The sequence below is a fragment of the Lagenorhynchus albirostris genome, chromosome 14, assembly GCF_949774975.1.
Source record: "Lagenorhynchus albirostris chromosome 14, mLagAlb1.1, whole genome shotgun sequence".
In the NCBI taxonomy this organism is placed as follows: Eukaryota; Metazoa; Chordata; class Mammalia; order Artiodactyla; family Delphinidae; genus Lagenorhynchus; species Lagenorhynchus albirostris.
In genome coordinates, this window is record NC_083108.1 from 68,473,955 (window position 1) to 68,486,086 (window position 12,132).

At 50.3% G+C, this 12,132-nt stretch overlaps 1 long non-coding RNA gene across 1 annotated transcript in view; it reads right to left on the minus strand.

Moving 5' to 3' along the window:
• LOC132504478 (uncharacterized) overlaps window positions 1-12,132 on the minus strand; it is a 647,091-nt gene that overhangs the window by 606,189 nt on the left and 28,770 nt on the right. The gene's annotated exons all lie outside the window — the stretch shown is intronic.

The following is a 12,132-nucleotide window of genomic DNA, read 5'->3' on the forward strand; positions in this document are numbered from 1 at the left end:
AAGAAGAGTAAAAAGAGGCTTATTTCCTTGTATCTGATTTAGTGTTATTTAATCCTGGGTCCAAGTTCCACCTAGAATCATCTCTCCTGCTACAAATGGCACATGCCCTGCTCTGGAAATCTCCATCAGGCAGTATTGACTCCTGAGTCAACAAGTAGCATTGATTGATGTTATTAACCATTAATCTATGCAGAAAGCCTAGGGGAGGTGTTGCCATGGATACCTTCCTGGAGGAGGGGATATTTGAAGGGGGTCTTGAAGGATGGACTAGGAGCTTGCCTGGTGGCGAATGAGGGAGATGACATCCCAGGCAGAGCAAACAGTATGGTCCCTGCTACCCCATATGGCACCTTTGTGCAAACGATAAAAAGATGCTACTTTCTCAGGACATTTGACGGCCATCTGCCAGAAAGTATTGGAATAAATCTGTGATGTCTACGATGTCATTATGGTACCCTTGTGCAGTGCCCAACCTGCACAGCTGTACTCGGCAGCCGTGGAGCAACATGCGCAAAGGCACAGAGGCTGAGAGAGCTTGTGGTGGGTCCAAGCTTATTAAGGTGGGAGGAGTAGTTTGGTGGTTGTGTGGATGGATGTCAGGGGTGGGAAGGGAATGCTAAGTGTGGCAGAAGAGGAAGCCGGAAAGAAAAGTGGGGCCTCATGACACCCCGCTCCGTGGTTTTGCTGAGCTTCAAAGTTGAAGCACCACCTCCGATCTTACCTTCTGAGACATGCATTTTCCATCTTCTTCCCACCCTAGTTCTCCCAACATCCACTCTCCAGTTTGACCAGCATCTTGTGTTAGAAGACAGGCTGTCTTGTCTTGGACCAGAAGATAGGATTCCTGGGTAGGAATCAGGAGATATGGGTGTCAGCCCTGCTCTACTGCTAGAAGCTACCAAGTGTTGGGCTTATTATACTCCCGGGGACTTATTCTTCTCATCTGTAAAATGACAGCTCCAATGTCCATCCAGCCTCAAGATTCTGATGCTGGGATTCTATGGTTCCAAAGTTCTGTGATTCTCCAAGATTCTGTAATTTATGTCTAAGTGTCCACTATTCTCTGATTCTGGTGTCAGGCTACATAGATTCCCATCCTCGATTCCTAAGGTGTGTGAGGGCAGCTCTAAAATTCTACTGTGGTGGAATCACACAAAACCAACTTTCACATTTCTTCGATGCTAAGACTTCATCGATGGCAAGATGCCCCATGATTTTATGATTTGAGAAAGAAAAAGAGAATTACTATCCATTCAAATATAACACAGCTGCTTTCTGATCACTTAGAATTTTTATTTCGTCCTTATTGAAAGAACTGTTTTAAACTTATTTAGACATAACTTTTTCAGTGTGTCAATCTTGTGAGTCCTATAAAAGAAAAACACAATAGGGGACTTCCCTGGTGGTCCAGTGGTTAAGAATCTGCCTTCCAAAGCAGGGGACGCGGGTTCGATCCCTGGTCTGGGAAGTAAGATCCCACATGCCGCAGGGCCTGCACACCGCAACTTCTGAGCCCACGTGTCACAACTACAAAGCCCACGCACTCTGGAGCCCGTGCGCCACAACGAAGAGCCCATGCGCCACAACTAAGACCCAATGCAGCCATAAATAAATAAATAAATATTTTAAAAAAGAAAAACACAATAGACATCCATCAATGAAGTGAGTCCTTAAGTTTTTTTGCATTCATAGTCTAGACCTTCCAGATTGCTTTCAACTCAAAGCCGTTGATGTCCTTATTTTCTCACAGGTGTTATATAAAAAATATGCACATTAGCATTGCTGAAACAATATACACACTTGGCAAAACAAACCAACATAACTTGGAAGAAAATAACAAAGCAATTATTTTATATTTAATTTGTTTTATCCATACATTTATGTAACTTTTGCTACTGAATTTATGAATAAATAAAACACGGTAATAGAAAACAGAGAACAAATAAAAATTACAAGCAAAAATAAGTAACAAAGATAAAAAGAAACAAGTAAAAGAAAAGAACATCTAAAAGGGCCAGGAGTGTGACATGAGAGTTATAAGCCTATTGTTCCTTCCGTGGGTCCTGGTTCCAAAACGTCTCTTGAAATGTGAGCATCTCCCCACCTGGAACAGAATTTCAGAGCTTAAATATGTCACATATTTGCCTCAAAACAGAAACTTTCAGTTTCGACTTCATCAGGTGCTCAGCAGAAGTGATGATGGGTACAATGCTGGAGGATAGCAGTAGAGCTGGACTTGATTGAGTGGCCGTGGTGCCCACAGCCTTCTCGGGGGCTTCTCAGCGTTGTTTTGATTCTGCATGAGTTTTGCTGTAAACGCTGGCTTCAGGATGCAATGCCTGGGCAAGCTGGGACGTCACCATGTTTCCATGCTAGATCTCAGCTCATGAATCTTTGAGTCTCAGGCCTTTGGGAAAATAAAGCACCTTGGTTATGGAACATCATCTCGCACCCACAGTGACCGGAGGCAGCCCACAGCCTTTTGGGTATAGAGACATGGACACAAAGTCAGCGATGTGTGTGCAAGAGCAGGATGGGGACGGAAGGACCACCTGAGGCGTGATCCCTTTTGTGCTAGCGCTAGATGGTGATGGATACACAGCAACTGAGTTTTGGAAAGAGGGCATGGTGCCAGGGTGCCCTGAGGAGGTTCTAGAGAGATGAGCATATTTTTAGGGCCATGTTGCCATGACAGCCAGTCATCTGGATCAAGAACCCAAGATCAGGGTACTTTATGAAGCCTGGGTACCCAACTAGGAAGGATAACCCCACATCCTTCCAGCACGAGGAGGGAACCTGCCCCTCTATCCTAGCTTCCTGCCTGCTGCTGGACCACCTCCTTCCCCCACTGTCCTGAGTTTGCATCTCAGCTCTGACATTTACTAGCTCTTGCCCTTGGTCGAGCCCAGTTACCTGATGGAGCCTCTGTTTCCTCATCTGTAAAACGGGAGTAATGGTAATAAAATGTTGGAGGTTGTTGGAAGGAGTAAATGATTAGCTTGAATGTAATTCTTATAAGGTGCTTAGAGCATAGCAAGCATCTGAATCATCATTGTCATCATCTTCTTGAATGTCAAGAGATGGAAAGGGGTTTACAATCCACGTGATTGATTGATTGATTGATTTAGCCACACCGTGCAGCATGCAGGATCTTAGTTCCCTGACCAGGGATCGAACTTGTGCCCCCTGCATTGAGAGCTCAGAGTCTTAACAACTGGACCACCAGGAAGTCCCAGAATCCACATGCTTTATGCTACATTTATTCTTCCTGCTTTCGATGAATATTGACTGAGGGGCTCCCATATGCCAGGCTTTGTCTAGAAGCTGGGGAGACAGGTTGGGGAAGAGAGAAGAGGCCCCCGACCCAGTTGTCCACAGGCTGGAGGAGCAAACAGTAATGAGCTCGTTCATCTGCCTTCAACGTCACATCAATTTCCCCGGCTGCCTGGTCCAGTGCCCGTCTCATCAGGACATTTGCCAGGGGTGGGGAGGTGGGGTTAGGCTTCCTCAAGGCAGGGACAGCCAGCTTGAGACCTGAGGGGGTTCGCTGAGTTGGGGTGCTGAGAGGAGAGGCGCAACCTAGAAACCAGGCGATCATTCTGGTCCCATTCTTTAGCGCCGCCGCTGAGATCTGCCAGTTCTGTCTTCCAGACATCTCTGGAGCCCGAACACATCCCTATGTCCCCAGCCCCACCTGGGTTGATCAGCTTCCCCTGGAGAATTTTAACAGCCTCCAAACCAGTCTCCCTGTCTGTCCTCTTCTGCACAATAGCCAGAGGATCTCTGCAGAAAGCAAAGCTGGCACGTCCTTCCCCCGCTGAACGCCTTCCATATCTCTCCACCTCTGCAAGATAAAGTCCTGACTCCTTCTAGCCCACAAAGCCCCGCAGCATCAGCCCCCGCAGACCCCCGCAACCTCCTCTCACCCGCCCCACATCCTGTCCACTCTGCACTTCATGCAGGGCCCCTTGACAAAGGTCCTTCCTGCCAGACCTTTGCACCTGCGGGGCCCTGTGATTAGCACAATCTCCTATGAACCCTCAGCCGTGCTTCAGGCCTCAGTGTAAACACCCCCGGCCTCCCTCCTTGGACCAGGTTGATCACCCTGTTCCCAACTCCACCATGCTTGTTGGAGGGTCCAGATTACCCCAACTGGATGCAGGACCCTAGACCTCCTGTTACCTGCTGACTCCCAACACCCAGCACAGGGTGCTCAGGAAATGCATGTTGCTAGAATGTTCTTAAACACATGCCCCATTCAGACCTCTTCCTTTGATCTCCATTTCTCCACCCAGAAAGGGACATTATAAAACATCCAGCAGGGCTACCCCATAGTGAGTCATACAAAGCCTGTGATATGTGCACAATAAACACTATATAACATTATTCCATTGTTTCCAGGCCAGTAACAGCTGGCTGCATGGAAGCAGGTGGTTTCATTTTGTCAGTTCCAGCACTTTGTACAGGGCAGGTACTATTTATTAGACATATAAATGAATGAATTAATGAGCTATGAATGAACACATGGTTGGTCATGGACAAAATACTTCATATCTGTATGTCATCTTTTCCTTATCTGTAAGATGGGGATGATAATAGACCTCTCACAAGGTTATTAAAAGTTTAAGTGTGTAAATATAGAGTGCTTAGAGCAATACCTAAATAGTATGTAATTATATAGATATACTATAAAGGTAATTATATATATATATATGCATTTGCTGTTATGGTGGTAACTACTATAGAAATTTATTTTATTTTTTGTTTTAATTTTTTAAAATTAATTTATTTTTGGCTGTGTTGGGTCTTCGTTGCTGCGCGCGGCATTTCTCTAGTTGCGGCAAGCAGAGGCTACTCTTTGTTGTGGTGCGCAGGCTTCTCATTGCGGTGGCTTCTCTTGTGTGGAGCACGGTGGCTTCTCTTGTTGTAAAGCACGGGCTCTAGGCGCGTGGGCTCAGTAGTTGTGGCTCGCGGGCTCTAGAGCACAGCCTCAGTAGTTGCGGCACATGGGCTTAGTTGCTCCGTGGCATGTGGGATCTTCCGGGACCAGGGCTCGAACCCGTTTCCCCTGCGTTGGCAGGCGGATTCTTAACCACTGTGCCACCAGGGAAGTCCTAGAAATTTATTTTAAATAGGTAATATATACAAATGGTAAAAAAAAAAAAAAATTCAAAAAGAACAAAGGTTCACAGTGAGAAGTAAGCCTTCATCCTTTCCTCCCCTTCCTTCAGGTATTCAATGCATATGCATATGATGCATAGATAGGTCTATTATCTTCCCAGTTTTACAGACGGAGAAACAGAGGCACAGAGAGGTTAGACTGAGTTGAGCTCTACCAGCCTGGAGTTTTATTTTATTCTTATCTAACAGGGTTTCTCAACCCTGCACTACTGACGTTTTAGGCTGGATGGCTTTTGGTTGGCAGGGTGGAGGGCTGTCCTGATCATTGTACGATGTTTAGCAGCATCCCAGGCCTCTATCCACTAGATTCCAGTAGAAACGTATCCCCTCCAACCCCCCAGTTGTGACAACCCGAAATGTCTTCAGACATTGCCAAATGTCTCCCTGGGAGGTTGGTGGCCCGCAGGGCGAAATCACACCCTCCTTGAGAACCAGTGATGTATATGAATTGTATGATAGCCCTTCCCAGTTTTCCTTTTGTTTTCTACAGACAGTAGCATTAAAACTCTCTGCTCAGGGTCTAGTTTTCTTCTTTTACACCACTTCTTGGCGATCATTCCACTCCCCTGCTTGTAGACAGAGGGAACTTCTCTTAAGCAGAGTAGTAGCAGGGGGTGGGGAAAGCGATGAGCTGCCCGCCCTGTGGGTAAGCCGGCCGGCCGACCAGAGTTTCCGGGGCGGGCAGTCAGCTGCCATGGACGCCCCGCCCCACAGCGCGGTCTGGAGGCGGGACGGGGGGCGCGGGGAGCGGCCGTGGGCGGACCTGGGGGCGGGGCCACGTCCCGGACCGCCCCCGTGTGACGTCACGGCGCCGTGGTCCCGCCTCCCCCGGCCGGGGCGGCTGGCGAGCGCTGAGTCGCTGGGCACGCTGGGCTGACGCGCCGTGCCTCTCGTGGTAGGTGTCTCCGGGGCAGCGAGGGGGGGGGGCCTGGGCTGCAGCTCCCGGCAGGGGGCCGCCTGCGGGTCGGCCTCGGGCGGCGGGGAGCCCTCGGCCCTCGCAGCTTCTTCCCGGGCCCGGCGCAGCTGCTCGGGTTCCGCGGCTGGGTGCTGGTAGGGAGGCGGCGCGGGCGGGCGGGAGGTTCGCGGATTCTCACCCGCCCGGCGCTGCGAGCGCTTTCCCCCGGGTGCGGCGGACACCCGGCCCCCGTGACTGCGATTCTCGCTTCGGACCTTGCGCGGGGGAGACGCTCAGCGTGCGTGTGTTTTGGGGGGGAGGCGGCGTGTCTCCGCTGTCTGAGCCCCGGACCCCTCCCCGGCGCGCCCCACACGCGGGCGCCTGGACGCGCGGGGGACGCGTTGAAGTTAACTTGCAGCCGCCGTGGAGTTACGAGGCGTATCTAAAGTGAAGGGGTTGGGGGTAGGAAATCGCTGCCTGGGGAGGGGGGCGCCGAGAGCATGGGATAGGGGCAGCCCTGGTGAACTTGGGGGTCACCCGCAAGGAGGGGGGGCGGAATTTGACCAGAGGATCCCACCGCCCAGTAACCTCCCCTTCTCAGTGTGCACAGCTGAACGGGAGATGCCTTGTGAAGCTGGGACGTGAGTGGCAGCAAGGGAAAGGGGTCATGGTCACCAAAGTTGGGCACGCCTGACCTGGCAAAGCCTGTTATTATTATGTGGGACAGAGGTTGAGGTCTGGCTTTTCCACTCAAAGGCTGGTCCCCTCGGGAGGAAGGGTGGGAACCATCCGATTGAGTGCAGTAGTTAGAAGGGCTGATCACCTTGTCTACTTCCCCTTTTACAGACGGGGAAACTGAGGCTCAGAGAGGTCTTGTGCCCATGGCCCTAGGTCCAACAGCTAGGATGTGGCAGAGCTGAAACTCACCCTTAGGCCCCCTGACTTCATGCGTCTTATAGAGGTGTTGGGGCAGGAGGGCTGGTAAACTCCTACTCATCCTTCAGAAGCCTCCTTGGGCAGCACCTCCTCCTGGAAGCCTTCCCTGGCACTCCCCAGGCATTGTTGGGTGCTTCGTGTTTTGAATCCCACAGAGGTATCTGGCCCTTTCCCTCACTTATTAACCTCTTTGCAGGTCTGTCCCCCATTCTGGGCTGTGGGCACCTCTCCCCATATCCCATCTCAAATCCCTTCATTCAGCTGCGTGTCTAGATGGTTAGGCCAAGCTTCTGTGTTTGGACAAATTTTGGTGTGACTCACTCTGGTTTAGTAGTGATGTGGCCTGGGCGAGTCATTCCCCCTCACTCAGCCTCAGTTTCCATGACTGTGAAATCGGGTTTATTGTGTCATTTATAAATGAACCGTTTTAACTCATCGAATCCCAATTGTATAATATTGATACTATTATTTACTTAATATATATATCACCTTTTTAAAAATCTCATGTAATTTTTTTATAGCAGCCTTATTGCGATGTAACTCATATGCCATACAGTTCACCCTTTTAAAGTATTTAATTTAGTGGTTTTTAGGATTTTCAGAGTTGTGCAACCGTCACCACTGTCTTAATTTTAGAACATTTTCATCACCCAAAAGGAAACCCTGGGCCCATCAGTGGTCACTCCCAAGCCCCCCACCCCCCACCCCAGCCCCTGGCAACCACTAATCTACTTTCCACCTCTGTGGATTTGCCTGTGCTGGACATTTCCTATAAATGGAATCATGCACTATGGCCTTTTGTGATTGGTGCTCTTCACTTAGAATGTTTCCAGCGTTTGTCCGTATGCTAGTATGCAGTACTTCATTACTATTTTATTTCAGCATTTCATTCTTTTTAGTGGCTGAATAATATTCCATTGTATGGTTATACCACATTTTATTTATCAGTTGTTGGGCATTTGGGTTGTTGCCACTTATGGGGCTGTTACGAGTAGTGCTGCTGTGAGCATTCGTGTACAAGCCTTTGTGTGGCGTATGTTTTCAGTTCTCTGGGGTACAGCCCTAGGAGTGGAATTGGGGGGTCATATGATAATTCTGTGTTCCACCTTTTGAGGAACCGCTAAAACATTTTCCAAAGCAGCTTCACCATTTTATAATCCCAGCAGCAGCAGATGAGGATTGGGGTATAATCTTAAACAAATTTAGTCTTCAGCAGTCCTAATCTTTGAAATCACTGGCTTTGATGTGCTAGTTAGAAATTAAGGTACATGAAATTAACGTACATGAAACTAACACAAATGAAATTAAGCTCCTCCTTAGAGTAACTGGGAATGCCTCTGGGACCATCAGTTAGGGAAACAGATCAAGCCTGTGGGCCTCTTAGCCGAGGTACGTGTGCACTGTGTCCCTTCTGTTCCTGAGCGGGACCAGAGGAGGCCATGAGGAACCCAGGGGCTCGCAGTGCCCAACCCAGGACCCAGCACAGGATCTGGTGGTGCCTTTAGGGACCTCTGCATGGGATGAAGGTAAAGCGGGGGCAGGGACAGCTCAGACCTTCCCACACCAGGCCAGCGGGGGTCCTTTGACAGCTGAGGCTCCATGTGGAGGCCAGGGAGACCCTTGGCGGGTTTCCTAGACTGCAGCCCTAAGGGAAGGCCTGTCCCTTGGCTCGGAAGTGGGGTCTGGTCCTGCCTATGTTCCACCCGCTACACTATGCTCATTCTGAAGGTGACCTCCTCTGGTGGCCATGTGGTTCCCTTAGATATACCCTAAGTGAGCCACTGCTTATTTCCAGAGCTGCCACCCCTAGGCCTGAGGACAGCAGTCCTGAGCGACAGATGCCCCACCCGTGACACGCTGGACACACACACACCCCCGTCCCTCCTCTCGGGTGTCGTCCCCCCACCTGGGATGCCCACCTCTTCCCACATGCTCTTTGCCTTCCATGAGGCCAGGCTGCAGGGAAGATCCTTGGTCAGAGGGTGGCAGCATCACAGGATAACAAAGGGGCTTGAAGGTCATCCGTTCTTCATGAGGTTCAACCTATAACCTGCTGGTTCGGGAACTTCAACCAGCCTTGGGCTCTGCGTTCCCAGGTCCCAGCCACCGGCCTCCTCCCACCTGGGCAGCTGCCCTTTGGGAGGGCTGTGGAGACCAGGCCTTCTGGTGGCCGTGTCCAGCCCCTCCTGCTTTATTCACTTGTGCATACTTTCACTCTCTTGGCCTTTTAAAATCCTGATTTCCTGTGCACGAAGAAGGCAGCCTGGGGAAACGGAAACAGGGTTGAGGAGGCTAGTCAAGGGGCTGCCCCTTGCTGGGCCTCAGTGTACCCTGCTGGGGAATGGGCATGGACTGAATGCAGTACCACTTTGGGAATCATAAAGTGTTCAGATGCTTTATTGACGTGACTCTGTGGATCAATTTGTAGCAGGAGTGGCAGGTCAGAAGTGGCTGGTATTGACGACTTGAAAGCCCGGGTGTGGCCTGTGTGGCTTTGATTTGCCCTGTGGCGGCGTGGAAGCTTGTCTGGGTAGCTGGCTCCTGGCCTCCCCACTTACCACCCGTTCCTACTGCCTGCAAAGCCCCTTGCTCTCTGCAGACACATCCACCCTGAATGGGGCTGCTCCAGAGAAGGTTCTGGGATGCCTGCCCCTTCCCATGCCCCTGCTTGGGTCTCCTCCACCCTGGGCTGCTGCGGCCCGAGGACGATTTGTGGGAATGATTCATTCAGAGCAGCCCGAGAGCTGGGCCAAAAATTGCAGGGAAGGACCGAAGAGGGCAGTGCCCACGTGCCCTGGGGGACGTCTGGGGCTGCCGCCCGGAGAAGCTGCTTGTTATCATGCATGCTCAGAAGGTGGGCAGCAAGGGCAGGGCAGCTGCCCTGGCTGCCAAGTGAATTTTGCATCAACCAGACTTTTGACCCACGTGGCTATAGCCAGAAGGTGGGCAGGTGGCCAGAAAGTGGGCTTGGGTGATAGCATCCTCCAGGGCTCAGGCCTGTGTTAGAATCCGGCCAGTCCACTTAGGGGCAATGGGTCTGGGTTCCCTAGCTGCCTTCCTATGCCTCAGTTTTCTCATCTGCAGAATAGAAGCGCAAATGGGACCTACCTCCTGCAGTTGTTGACGGGAGGGATTGGGGATAAAGTATTGCGGTTGGCCAAAATATTCGTTCGGGTTTTTCCGTAACATTTTTTTTCCTTAATTTTATTTTATTTATTTATTTTTATTTTTGGCTGCATTGGGTCTTCGTTGCTGCACACAGGCTTTCTCTAGTTGTGGCGAGCGGGGGCTACTCTTCATTGCGGTGCGCAGGCTTCTCATTGCGGTGGCTTCTCTTGTTGCGGAGCTTAGGCTGTAGGCGCACAGGCTTCAGTAGCTGTGGCACTCAGGCTCTGTAGTTGTGGCTCGTGGACTCTATAGCGCAGGCTCAGTAATTGTGGTGCACGGGCTTAGTTGCTCTGCGGCATGTGGGATCTTCCCGGACCAGGGCTTGAACCCATGTCCCCTGCATTGGCAGGCGGATTCTTAACCAATGCACTACCAGGGAAGTCCCTTTCCGTAACATCTTATGGAAAAACTCAAACGAACTTTTTCGCCAACCTAATACCTACCCTTCTATCGGGCAAAATGCAAGGCCCCAAGGTCAGACAGGATCTTTGGAGACACTTGAACGTGTCCCTTTGTGAGCCTCGGCTTCCCCATCTGTCCAGAGGCAATAATTATAAATAAAATGTCAACAGGGCTTACTGGGTGCCAGGCAATGTTCTAGGTACTTTATGTATTTGAACTCATTTAATTCTCCCAGCAGCCCTCTGAGATGTATACGCTGAGGCACAGAGAGGTGAAGTAATTTGCATAAGGTCACCCAGCTAGGAAGTGGGAGAGACAGGGTTTGAATCCAGAGTCTACACTCTTAATTTTCATCTTACCCCCTTCTTGATACCCTGTCTCAATGCCTAGCACACAGAAAACGCTCAGAAAATGTCAGTTGCTATTATTACATTATTATAGAATTATTCTTACATATTATATGATTGTAAAATTATGTTTTTAATAATTGTTCATCCCTTTTCCTGCCTCTTTGCCCACATTCTTTCCTGGACGGACAGAACAAGCAGGGTTCTTGGCTTGTGAAGACTAGATTCCTACCCCCCTCCCCAATGTCCCCCCACTCCCCCCACTCTCATGAGCAGTTGGGGGCTGGACAAGAGCTTGGAGGCAACTGAGTCCCAGCTGTGCTTCCACATTGCTGTGTGACATTGGGCAAGGTGCTTCCCCTCTCTGAGACTCAGTTTCCCCACCTGTGGAATGGGCAGGTAGGGCTGTAGCAATCTGCTAGTCAATGGCTTTGCCCTGCAGGTTGGTTTTTGTGTAGCTCCCACAGTGCTGTATTTTATTTTATTTTAATTAATTTTTATTGGACTGTAGTTGCTTTACAATGTTGTATTAGCTTCTGCTGAACAGCGAAATGAATCAGCCATACATATACACATATCCCCTCCATTTAGGACACTACCAGTGCATTAAGTAGAGTTCCGGGTGCTATACAGTATGTTCCCATCAGTTGTCTATTTTATACATAGTATCAATAATGTATATGTGTCAATCCCAATCTAGTGCTGTACTTTTTTTTTTTTTTTTTTTGCGGTACGCAGGCCTCTCACTGTTGTGGCCTCTCCCGTTGCAGAGCACAGGCTCCGGACGCGCAGGCCCAGCGGCCATGGCTCACGGGCCTAGCCGCTCCGCGGCATGTGGGATCTTCCCGGACCGGGGCACGAACCCGCGTCCCCTGCATTGGCAGGCGGATTCCCAACCGCTGCGCCACCAGGGAAGCCCCTAGTGCTGTATTTTAAAACGAGAAAACATTCAAATATTTTTAGAGAATAATTCCAGTGTCTCACTTCTTATGGAAACTCAAGAGCTTGGGCCAAACTAGAGTGGCTTGAAGCTGGCGTATCGATGGCCTGGGCTGTCCTGGTCGCTCCCCACGGTCCCCTGGCCCCGAGAGCCCCCTGGCCCAGTGCACGCCTTCAGGGCTCTGAGGACACCAGGGACCTGCCTGGGTGTCACTTGAACAAGCAGATCCGTTGCTTTAAAAAATAATATAGGGCGTCCCTGGT